We start from the raw sequence: 13,008 nt of genomic DNA, 5'->3' as shown, positions 1-13,008 counted from the left end.
TTTTCAGGGCCTGTGGGAAGATGAGCAAATGGACATGTTTGTCTGTAAAAGATCTGAAGCCAACAATTTGAAACATTTTTGAAAAAGCCGGTTGGTAAAATATCAAGGCGAAAGGAGGAGGTTTTCAGATGTTTAATAATGTCCTCCAGGTTATTTTGGCTAATCGTTTGAAATTGTGTCATATTGGACCATTTAAGACCATTGTATGAAAAATGGCAGAAACATTAAAAAGTGACATATAGTCACTTTAACTTGCTAGAGAGCGAAGCTTTTGTGACTGGGGTTGGTCAGTAACTACTACAGCAGGAGAGCTGTTTGGAAATATCTGGACTATTGTGTTGTAATGTTAAACTTATGGAAGGACAGTGGTGCAGTATATGCATAACATTGGTAACCAACATTAAAAAATCTCTGTCATTATAGAATGACTGCACTGTAGCAAATGACTAGCCTAGGCTAAAAATGTAATTATTATGGGTTGATGCAACAAGATATGCTTGAGAGAAGAAGAAATTAATAATGTAGTGTTGTGGCATTTTGGCTAAAAAGCATTCTCTAAATGTGCCAGGTTAGTCAATATAGACTCTTTACAATCTCACATCGCAACACCCAAGGACGCCATCAGAATAGCAACATTGCCTTCTGTAGATACATGTGCTTAGGCATTCCTTTTTGTACATTGTTATGTCATCCCAAAGATAAAAATTTAAAAAAAGATCTTAATAAATCTACTTTTCAGATGAGATGCCAAGTGGATCAAGAGGGGTCTAGCTGCAGACCTTCTCTGTGGAGTTGGTTCCGGTGCAGGCTCCACTGTTACAACACCTGACCTCCCCGCCCCCCGGAAGAATTTTACACAATTCTTTTTGTATTTTCTGCATGCATTTACTTTCCTGACTGTGTAGCCTGCACCGGAATAGACTCCACAGTGAAGGTCTGCAGCAAGACACTCTTTACTGGATCTCTCACATTGAAATAATCAAATCTCTATACCAAAGGTCACAGAAGTTGAGCCTCCACAACTCCAAATTTTGCCCACCATACCACAAGCCCATACGCATTTGATATATATACGCACTATGTACAGAGGGCATTTAGATTTGTATGTTTGTTTTGGATTAACCCTAAAACTCGTACTAAATTGTTATTGGTAAATTGTCCCACCCCTCGCCCTCAGAATCCAACCTATGCCCTCGCTCTTGGTCTAAGCAATGATTCTAATTGACGGCTCAATATGTTTATGTCCTAGTCTGAGATTTATTTCTACACTACATGCTTCTGAACTGAAATTGAAAACAGCCCTGATTAAGTTACAAAACATTGTGGGAATGTGACATACACATTTTCAAGAATTAGGTTACTAGTGGTGTGGTGTTCATTCATGACTTGAAAAGGATTATGTTCTCTGTATCTGTTTCCTTGGGCACTGTTTTCTGTATGTGTCAGTGTATTGTTATGATCATGTTCTTGTCACTGAAGAATTCCATGGTAATTCATTTGATAACCATGTCTCTAGGATACATCTTGACAAAAGATATAATTTTCAATATATTTGTTTACCATATTATCCTGATTGTCTAAGCATGTGTTTCAGCTGGCGGGGATGTGCTGTTCTAGCTTAGTACACAGGTGTTTCCACTGAGCGTTTGTTGTCTGTGGATTATGGTGCTGCTGTGGAGACTGTGAGCTGTAGTTTTTAATAGGGGGTGTGATCTCTGAGACCTGTTGGTTTTGTTTAATGAATACCATAAATTGAGTTGTGCTATATAAGAGGTGTACCCTTATATCTCTCAGATGCTAAAATCTACCCGAATCTAAAGAGTTTATGATTCAAATGAATAATTCATTCATACAGACACACTGAACTTTGTCTTAAACCATCTCTCCTTCTTACTCCTTCTTTCTTTCTGTATCCCATTCCAATTCCGTTCCACTTTTATATTGTGCTAATTGTCTTCATCACTCATATTCCCTTTATACCTTTAACCTCCATTTTCTTCTTTGCTTTACTTTCTCTGCCTTGTGCTGTCTACTCATTCACACTGACGGCTGCAGCTCTAATAACTATTGAAGGATGGTCACAGTTTTCCCTTTTCTTCTTGACTCGTATTTACCTCTGGGAGCTGGTTAGGCCTACCACATGAGAGATGATTAGAGGATCAAATGCAATAAAGTCATTCTCAGAGTTTGTATTTCCAAACATTCTCACAGGAGAAGAGCAGGTATTTAGGGGGAAAAAGTCCCATAGAATTGCCCTTGTATTGCTTGATATGTCGGGAGACTTAAAGGGTTTCAGTGTTTGTATTTCTGTATTATGCCATCAAACAACCATGTGCATGGATTTTAAAGACACTTTTCAATGGAGAGAAAGTATCAGTTACTTAAAAGGGATTGATATACAGTACATTGATGTTTGAACACTGGCCATTTGAGAATACTGTAGATGTTCACTTCTTCTGATGTGCCGTTTCATGTAATAACGTGCAGGTTGTGTGATGTTTAGTTATGGGAAAGGGTCTTAAAGTTTTTGTGTTGTTTTTAACAGTGTCAACATGCACAACACTGCTTGTGGTTATACAAGCTTAACACCAATCAGCTTGTGTGTTTTCCTGTAACATTTATAGAAATTCTGTCTTCCTGTTTATGCTGATCGTTCTACCATCAAAATAGTTGTGAGTGGGAGAATGCCAAGCATATGGCCCACATACAGTTTCAATTGTATCACAGTAAGCTGTTAAATGTGTTGAAGTTTCATTGATGGCATGCGTTAAGTAAATGTCACATGAATATACATTGCATATGTATGATTAAAGTGTTTCAATGTGTGAGTCTATGCTTGTCATGCATAGCTAAGGAAGATACTCTTTGAATGTGAACCTCAAGAATTTTTTTATAGAGGACCATCTGTCCCTCCACATGTAAAATAACGAAATCTGGTATGTTGTATAAACAGTATTTCTCAGTTTTGGAGGGTGAAGTTATTGGAGGTTTTAACTAAAAAGGTGAAACAATTTGGTACATTGTGATAAAGAGATTCAGAACCTTTCTACACATGTTTAACTACTCCAATGTCATTCTCTCTTGTCTTCTAGGCAATCACTCATCATTGTTGATGACTAAATTCATGTATAGTTTTTTACTGGCCACATGCTACATCTCATGTATTAACTCCTTTTGCAACCAGAGATCCACAGGAAAGGCCAATTCAGTTGGGTCACTCTCTATCTAGTCTCACGTTGCCACACCGATCTCCACAGAGTTGTAGAGTAAGGTCTGGCTACACCCTATATACTGTACATTGTGGGGTAAGAACATAAAACACTAGGTTGTTTGTACTTCTTCAAACCATTTGTCTTGGGTTGCACTAAGCTCCGGACGCAGCAGCGGTAGCTCTGCAAAATATTCTCAGGAAGGAACTTGTTTTTGGTGGAGCATTTTACACCCAAAACAACAAATTACAAAAAAATGTAATGCAAATGTATTCTTTGTAAATCTTTACAATCATTCACCACAAGAACCGTGCAGGCCTTTCATGTTGCACAATCCACATTTTCTTCACAACTGCCACTTTCAGTGTGTAGCTTGCTAGCTCTCATTTTTTTGTTGTTTACCAAAGCAAACAGAGTTTGAGAACGGCAACACACAGGGACATTGGATGTCAAGCTTTATGCTGGAAATGAACAGTACTTCTGTTGATCCAGACTACTCTGTCTATTGTAGTCTCAGCAGGTCTAAGCTATAGCTCTTTTATTTTCTTTACCTTCCCACAGCTTTTAATTACCCTGTTTGAAAAATCTGAGGATGACAAAATGCTATTGACTTTCATTGTTTCTAAAGTATGTTGAGTGTTTTCGAATGCAGGTGGAGTATTACAATTTTACTTTTATACTACTGAAGTGAAATAGATTATTAAGCATTTTATCTCATCCTTTCCTACCGGCTTAGTCAGAAGGGCTGCTAGTTCTTGTTCTATAATTCTTGCATTTTTATGAATAATGGAGGAGACTTTCAGAGCAAAGGTGCATCCTACACTCCAGAAGCCCAAGGTTCCCAATTAGAAGCATGGATTGTTGCCAGAGCACATGTTTCTCCACTGCTTTTGTTGGCACTTTTGAGATATACTCTCCTGAAGAATTAATGAAACCAGCAAACAAAGCAGCGCTTGCCACAGATATTTCATGCTGCCTTCACAAATTTGACACTGTGCAGCAAGAGATTGTCACATAGCAGGCCTGCTGCTTTTTTAAATGGCTGAGGGAGCACAAATACATGGTCTTTGTAACCGTTTTGTTATGTGATAGTACTAAGTGAATTACTTCATAGTATGCCATAAATAGACATTATAATTGTGCCGTAAGTTACAGGGCAAAGGTCACAGTCACTGCAGTTGTAGATGCAAAAGTCAGCAAGTCACATCATTCTTTTTTGAAGAAGCCAAAATAAGTTTTCATTCAACTGCAGCAACAGGACAAAATGTGTTCTAGCATCATTTTATTGTCTTGGCTTCACATTGTAAACAGCCTTGGCCCGGCAAAATTTAGCTAGTATCCCTCAGAAATACTGTAGATTTAAACTGCTGGATAGCTCAGCGGGGGTCTTGTTCATTTTATATTTATAAAGGTAACAAGGCCTGCTCCTCAAAGAAATAAAGCGTGACTTCTTTTGCTTGATAGTCCGTTTTCTTGTTTTCCGAGAATATAGACTCCCATGGAGCACAGCGGCTACCTCTAAGACACACTGTGACAAAACTTTGGAGAAGAAATTGAGTTTTGGGCAAGTGTTCATGGTACCAGCTGCCAGAAAGTACCCTCTGTTTTGCGGTTGACATACTTGTGGCATTATTTAAGATTTTTTTCTGCATTGCATTTTCCTTTATTTTGTTTTTGCATATTATATGATGCCTCCTGTAGTTTGGCTCAGTTAAACAACATTACCATTAAAAGCATTTTTGTGTCTCAAGAAAATTAATTATTTACATCATTCATTAACAATTGAAAAAAGAAAACAAAATGACATACAAACCAACTTAGTTGCTGCAAAAAGGTAAGCAATTAATACTATTTTTTGCAAAGTGTGGATTAATTTAGTTTTTCCAGTGAACTATGTTTAAATTAGGCAACTATTACACATAATAGCCACGTGATAATAAATACTTAATGTTAATGAATAACGTGGATTTTCCAATAATATAGTATTGCAAGTATGGTTAAGGTTTGGCTGGTGAAACCACTTCAATGTTGGTAAGGATCATGCAGTCATGGTTAGAGATAGGTCATAAAACCAGTACACCAGTGTTGGAGAAAAATACTTTCTCTATGCCCATCTGGTATCCCAACACACCATCATTACCTCAACATTTTAAAGGCAGAATTAAAGTAATATCACTCTACTTGCTCCATTGGCTCTAAAGGTTACTGGTTAAAGTTATTGCTTTTTGCAATTTTGCCTTATAATAAATATTTCTGACCTGTGTTACGTTTCTCCCAATCACAAATACTCATCCAGAAATATTTGCATGACTGTAATTGGTAAGAGGCTGGGAATGTCAGACAGGGAGTCACACAAACATATACACATATATGCACTCACTTAGACTCACATAATTTCCACAAAGTCAATAAGACAGTTAATATGCCCTTTGAGACACACAAATAGGCAAGGCGAGAAAACGCTGACACACAATGTCCATCCTATACATGCTCTTCTAATCTAATTATAATGTAAAAAATCATTGGGCACACTGTAAAACTTCTTTGACGGTTGTTTACTATGGTAAAAAGTGTTTTGTAATCAGTCTCAAGATGGCCATCAACATCTGCTTCTCATTGTTTCAATGACACTTGTGATTGCATTAAAAGTGATGGGGAAATACAAACATACACTGCTGATAATAAAATACTGGACCTGCTATTTTACTTCATTACATTTATCTTTCCCCCCTTAGAATTCTTATTGGCTTGTTTGGATTTATTTGATCAACTGTGTGCACTAGTAATATATAAACTGTGGATTTGGCTTACTAATGATTTTGCTTGGCCACTTAGCTTATAAAGTCAGCAAGCTTGGCTCAGCAATGTATAGTGTGTGTGTGTTTTTTGCTGTGCTATGTTCAATATGCCTCTATTCATGTGAAGGCTTTCCAGTGTCCTTGGACCTCCAACAATTGTCAGCTAATGTATCACAGGTCTCTCTCTCTTCCTCTGTTTCCATCCCTCACCTTCTCTCTCTCTTTTTCTGGCCATCTCATTCAAAGGCCCGCGCTCACCCTGCAACCATGGCAAATAACTGCCGTCGCCTTTGTAGGTCGGGCGAATTACACAACGTGTCATGTTGGTCATGTAGCAGGTAGCATGGCCCATGGGAGATTTAGGGGCTTTAATTACATTTCTCTTGCTGGCCGTTGAGGAGAAAGGAATTAAATGGGACTGTTTTCTTAATCAGCTCTTGCTCGGTGGGTAACCACCCTAGCTTTCCAAATGAAAAAGTGCACTGAAGCGTAAACTCTTTGCTGCATCCAGTCATGCTTATGTGGTAAACAATTGTGTGTGTGTGTACTTGTGTGCAGCTTGTTTTGAGTTTTGAGGATGGGCATTTATTGCCATTTCCATGGTCTGTTCATTGTAGGCTGTACTTTATCTGTAGAGTTGGATGGAAATACGTTTCTATTGATTGCTGTCCTTGGAAAGTGAACAGATGCTGGCGGTGGTGTTGAAATAGTCTCAGCATAAGGAACATGAACCTTTTGTGTGAGCGGATATATCTCATACTGCAGGGCTAGGCAGGACTAAGAATGGCTTGCATGATTCATTGGATGTATAAAGCTTATTACAGAAATACAATAGATAACTGTAACAGTGAGAAAGCCAAGCCAATAAAGAACTGTTTTTAGCAGTTTCCCTTTTCCCTCAGTTATTTACTGTGTTTGTCTCAATATCTAGTATGTTGCCGCTGATCACAAGCACACCTTCTGCATCTACTCGCTTTCCTCTTTTTACTTTGCTTTTTTCCATTTGATTCCTTTTTTTCATTTCCACTTTCCATATTACTCCTTCTTTGGCTTCAGCATCCATTTTTTTTTCTGGATGCACTCCGAAATGGTTGAGCTGCAGCTGTGAATTTACTGCCCCATCAGGTGCTTCTAATGTATAAAGTAGAGCATATAATGGTTATTGAACAGGAGAGAGTTATGGTGCGTGGTATTTATATCCTTGGCCCCTGAGTCCGATAACATGATATTGAGATTGAGCTACCCGCCAAGTGCAAGGTGATTCAAGGAATACAGGACACTCCACACACACAGTAGACTAGAACAGGGAGTAAGGATCCTGTAAATGAAATAGGGCCAGTGTGCTATAAGATAAGAAGGTGTGGAGGTAAGGTAAGTCATTAATCCTGATGTATCATGACATGGTTATATCAGAGGTCAAGAAAGATGAAGGGTGAAGTCATGACCTTTAATCGGAGGCCGGTTTTGAGGTTGAATGTGAGGAGGCACGACCTTGTTCCCTAGATTAAAGAAGGCAAAGAAGCCAATAAAAAAACCTCTTGTGGGACTAAGCTAGCTATGGACATTTGTGTGTTCATGTGCACAATGTGTATTCATTATGTGTGTGTGTGTGTGTGTGTGTGTGTGTGTGTCCAATAGCAGCTGAGGTGTGTTTGTAAACACAAGAGAGAAACCTGAGAGGCTGATGAGTCTGTGTACAGCGCTGACACTAAGAGAGGGGTGCCACAGTCGGATCAATAGCACCAAGTGTTGGGTAAGAGAGACAGAAGAGAGCAATATATACAGAGCAACAAAGGGCAGGAGGTTAAAATAAAAAAAACAGCTGTGTACTGTATGAGAAATGATTGCAGAAGGTGATTGGGGCATAAAAGAGAAAAGTACACAGACTTTCAAAAAACAACTGCTCTTGCACAGCTGTCCTAGCAAAGTGCTGCCATTTCAAGCTGTTGCTAATACCGGACGTGCAAACAACAGATTGACCTTGCTTGAAAAATTAATGGCACACGTCACTGGACTTGTAGCACGGTATCCGTCTTAGAGCATGACAAAGGGCCTGACTGTGACACCTTGAGGGTTATGAAGATTATGTTTTTGCTACGTGTAGTAAATTACTCTTCAAATAAGGCAAAAATAGAAGACAGAAAATGACAAATGAAAAGGGCACATTGTTGGTTGAGGGAGAAACCTCGGATAAAGGATGCCACCAAAGTGAAATACTGGGACAAAAGGAGAGACACTGACACTCATTGCCTTTTTTCTGGCAAAGTTAGAGTGGGTTGGCTTGATTCCAGGCTGTAATTCTTGGAATGCTCACAAACAAATAATTTTAGATCGTCAAAGCTCACAGAGTGATGTGTCAGTAGTGTTTATCACTGGACTGTGGAATAATGCTTCACAATATGTCTAGAAAAATAAATCCTGGCAGTCACTCTTACTGAAGAAAAACATGTCTACAGAGAGTGCCATGGTTTATTGATTATGTTCAAATAAATAAGACAGCTATTATGTTAGCTTGTAGCCAAACAGTGATGTGTAGGGACGATGTATGTGCGTCACAAGTGGACAAAAACACAGGAAAATAAAGAACCTGTAGGCATTAGGGTGTTTTTCTGTTGTCCTTTGGATCTTTTTGCGTGTGTCTGTGTGTGTGTGTGTGTGTGTGTGTGTTTAGAATGTGTTGCAGTTTATGTGAATCTGTTGGTTTAGATGTTAGCGGTTTCATCAATGGGAATGGAATCAGAATTGCCTAGGCAGTTCCCAATTTCAATAATCCCTTTGTCAGCCTTTACAAATTTAAAACGCCACCATTCTCAAAGTGATTTTCCCAGCGTTTTCTGTTGTTTCGGCACAGCTTCTAGATTAGGCAGCATGGGTTCCGTATGCTATTTTTTTACACAATTAGTTTTTTTTTCATCTTCCCTACAACTGTCCGAATAACCTCCTGCCCCTACTGCCTTTCTTTCATAAACTCTTGCCAGTTCAATCCTTTCAGCCATGCACGGAGAGTTGACCAAATCAGCCAAACAAGAATACAATCCAAACATCCGCCTGGTATTTTCTAACAGCAAATCTAGTAATGGTAACACTTTTATCAACCATTTCCCATGTGATATTTCTGTTTGCCTCATTTGCATTTACATTTAGTACAAATACTGACACTTTCCACCATGCTGATGAACATCTACTGTAGCATTACTGTAACTACACACTTGTGTTTTGGCTCTGCAGAAATTAAATTTATAATATGAACATTATGAAACAATTTGCTTTTGCTCTGTAATTTGCTTTTACACTTTCACTGCTTTAAAGTCATTTTGAATTGGAAATACAAAAATCACCACTATATCATGCATAAATGTTTGCATCTAGTAACAAAATATGTTAACACATAGTTCCCAAATGCTTTTCTGTTATATTGCCAATGCCATTTCAATCTCATGACTTTGTATGAGACTAGAATTACCATGATATTGTACAATTTGCGCTTGCTTCAGCGGGCAAGCACAAAGTTCCGAGTCCAATTTGTATAACAACTCTTATTAGTTGTCCAAACTGTAATTGAGTCATATCAAATTATGATGTTCAGTTATCTCTGAACGGCAATATATAGCAGCAGAGGAGGATCAGTTAGGAGTGGAAGAATAGGTTTTTACATCGTTTTGTCGCAGAGATAAATTAACACTATTTTGCTTCTCCACTTGAAGCACTCGTCATAAAGTTTTGCTGTTTTGCATAATATGCTAAAGTTCTCAGCTTTCTCGTACGTTTGGCTTCCACTTGTGTTCTGTCCCACTTGTTTGTCTCTCATCCAAATGAATACAGTATGTATTCCTGAGTTAGGAATTGAAGAGCTAGGTTGACTGCAGAGGTCACGTTTGAGATGCGAGGCAGTGGACAATTATCACCACTTTTGAAACAACAAACAACTTCAGCTTGTCAGCATCCTGACCTGTGTGTGTCTGGGACGCTGCCCCCCAGCATTACTAGAAAAGATCCTCCTACGGCTTCCATGCTCAGTCAGACCTGAGTATCATACTTTTGCTTAACAATGAGATTTTTTCCACTGGCATCCTCTCTACAGAGAAGTATGTACGTGACTGCCCACCTGAGGTAGGAGTCATCAGGTGATTTTTTAGATGAGCCTGGTTTGGCAGCAGATTTGCACTGTGATTCGAGGGTATATTCTGTGAGTTGTCACAACCTGCTGTGAAGCCTCAAGAATACAAGCTTATGCTGGTTCCCGTAAGCCCCCTTAGACAGAAATCAATACCCTGTCTTCTTTCACAATGCTGACCCAAATTAAATAGAAAATCCATACAGATGTAAAACAGAGGAAAACAAAAAACAACCAAATAAAGGAATTGATTCCAGAGTATATATGCCTGGACATATGATGGCACAAACCTCATTATAGTCATCGATATATAAACAAGATCAATCACTCTGTGGACAGCTCAATGATTATAGACAGAACGTATTTTGATTTGTGACCACAATGTCAAGTAGTGAGAGCAGTGATGGCACAGAGAACCAAAGCTGCTGCAGGTATTATACTACAAATGTACTACAATCATATAGATGAAGACTTAATGCCGTATTGTTAGCTCAGTTTTCTAGATATCCAGCTGTTTAGTTTTCAGGGTATTTTATTTGATGTACCAGACAGTGTACTTGATCATGTCTCCTTGTCTCTGTTCTAGACTGTGTACAAGCAGGATGTGTTAAGACTGTCACTGTCTACATATTCTGACCACAAACACATTTCTTTATTCTCAAAGGTATTAGTAGGTCAGAAAAACAAAATGACAAAGACCAACAGGAGCAATAATTACTTACGCTCTCAGAGCAGAAATGGCTCTGTAACACTTTCCACAGTGGGCAGTTCTTCAGGCCTGGCCATTTTTCTAATTGAAGGTGTTAGGGTTAAGAAAACAACTTTTAGTGCGTGTGTGTGTGTGTGTATGTGTGTGTGTGTGTGGGGGGGGGTGTTTACTAAATGACGACCCTCTTGAGGCAAAATCTGCTTGTGGAATGCTTGCTTGTATTACACCCCATATGATCCTCTGTTAAAAGCTGTAGCCACCGTAAATAATGATTTTGGCCCAAGGTCTGTTTATCCAACAAGTCCTTGTAGCTAAGCAGCAACATAGGTAGGTCATTTGTCACTGCATTTGAAATGGCCCATATGAGCATATCAGAAAGAGCTCATACTGTATGAGTGTTTATTTTAGTTTTTTGATTTGATGATGATTTAAAAATATATATCAGTCATTGCTAGTAAAAGACAAGATGTGAATATCAGTCCATCAGAGACTATCTTTTATGATTATCTTTTTGATATTGATTACTAGTTGTACTTATGCAGACCCATAGAGCAAATTCAAATGAAAACAGTGGACAGTTATAATTGCTTAGTGTAATGGTTGATTTGGCAGTAGCATTGCTGAAAGATTGGGATATAACATGCACAATTTGACGACTTAATTAAATTTAAAATTAATTAAATGAAGTATGGAAAAATATTGAAAAGATATGTCCAGTCTGAGGGATTCCTTCAAATAGCTTAGCATGAAAATTTCACTTTATGAGGGTTTTTAACATTAATATGTGTTCCCTCAGCCTGCCTATGGTCACCCAGTGGCGAGAAATGGTCATAGGTGTAAACCGAGCCCTGGGTATCCTGCTCTGCCTTTGAGAAAATGAAAGCTCAGATGGGCCGATCTGGAATCATCCCTATACGTCGTCATAAGGGGCAAGGTTACCTCCTCTTTCTCTGCTTTGGCCCCCCAAAGAATTTGGCCTGCCCTTGAGAAAGAGAGAGACATCATTGCTTTTAAACAAGTAAAGCATGACAGTTGGTCAAGGCCACACCCCCACCCCCCACCTTCACCACCTCTCTCCTCCTCTTTAGCATTTAAAGCTACAGACATAGAAATGGCACGTCTTAAGGAAAGCTCATTGTGGGACTTGCTCTAGTGGCTGTAATTCTGCACCAAGGCTGAATTTCGGGAAGAGACTTCAGATACAGTATTAGGGGACCACTAAGTCCTATATGAAAGCATCTAAAAAGCAGCATGTCATAGGACCTTAAACATTGCAATTCATCTTTCTAACTGGACTTCCTTTTTTATAAATGTGTAAACACCATTGGAAAACCGGGGAGTCCAGCTATTTAAAGGAAACACATTGAATTACCATGAGATCAGACACTTAATTAATATGCTGATGTAGGTAAGATTTACATCTACCTACATCATCTTGAGGGAACTATACAGATACAGGCCACTCATTCGCCACATGCCTCAGAACCCATTTTTCTTTTTTCCTCTGGTTATCTTAGTAGAAAAGATAGCTAGAAGGGACTTGCCAAGTCTGAGAGCACAAGTCTTTCTCAGAGGTTTAGTCCTGCCGTACCTTTTTGTGTAAAAACACCTAGCAGTTTCAAAATTGTTTGAATCTGAGCCTCGAGTCTAGGCTGTACCTTATTGAAGATGAAGCACTCGTTTGAATGATGACAATTATTTAAAGTAAAAAGTCACAGATGCAGAAATGATACAGACTGCTTTTAATGTCAGAAAGGATCCATTAAGCCGCTAACACTAGAAAAGAAATACATCGGTAGTTCAGCCAGGCATGGCTCAACCCATTCCTGGCATGCCATAAAAATCTGACATCTTCATGAGACACTTGAAACTCTCCTTGAATCGCTGACAGAATGAGGACCCGGTATAAATAATTAGCACAGTTTTCAACATGTTTGTCATTAGAAGTGGAGAAAGCCTGGCATACAAGACTACAGATTAGTAGACATGAAGATGATTCCACTTGAAATAATGGACTGAACTGGAGCAGTCATGACAGTGCTTCAGACAGTAAACTGTGAAATATGGAAGAAATTCAGTTTCTCCACAGCTGTGTGTCACTCTGGATCTTTGAGTGGCACTGGCACATTATTGTGGTGTCAGAACAGAAATCCACCCCCCCCCCCTCTTTCTCTCCCT

General features: G+C 38.9%; 1 protein-coding gene and 1 long non-coding RNA gene across 4 annotated transcripts in view; one reads left to right on the top strand and one right to left on the bottom strand.

Annotated features, from left to right (window-relative positions):
- Positions 1–13,008, top strand: part of pcdh9 (protocadherin 9) — a 212,952-nt gene that overhangs the window by 77,726 nt on the left and 122,218 nt on the right. The gene's annotated exons all lie outside the window — the stretch shown is intronic.
- Positions 11,580–13,008, bottom strand: part of LOC116674101 (uncharacterized) — a 16,058-nt gene continuing 14,629 nt past the window's right edge. The window contains exon 3 of the long non-coding RNA XR_004327988.1: positions 11,580–11,807. This is a non-coding gene — a long non-coding RNA (uncharacterized LOC116674101). The remainder of the gene's footprint in view (positions 11,808–13,008) is intronic.

The sequence above is a fragment of the Etheostoma spectabile genome, chromosome 1 (assembly GCF_008692095.1).
Source record: "Etheostoma spectabile isolate EspeVRDwgs_2016 chromosome 1, UIUC_Espe_1.0, whole genome shotgun sequence".
In the NCBI taxonomy this organism is placed as follows: Eukaryota; Metazoa; Chordata; class Actinopteri; order Perciformes; family Percidae; genus Etheostoma; species Etheostoma spectabile.
The sequence above is the reverse complement of the archived record's forward strand: the minus strand, read 5'-3'. Positions and strand labels throughout refer to the sequence as shown.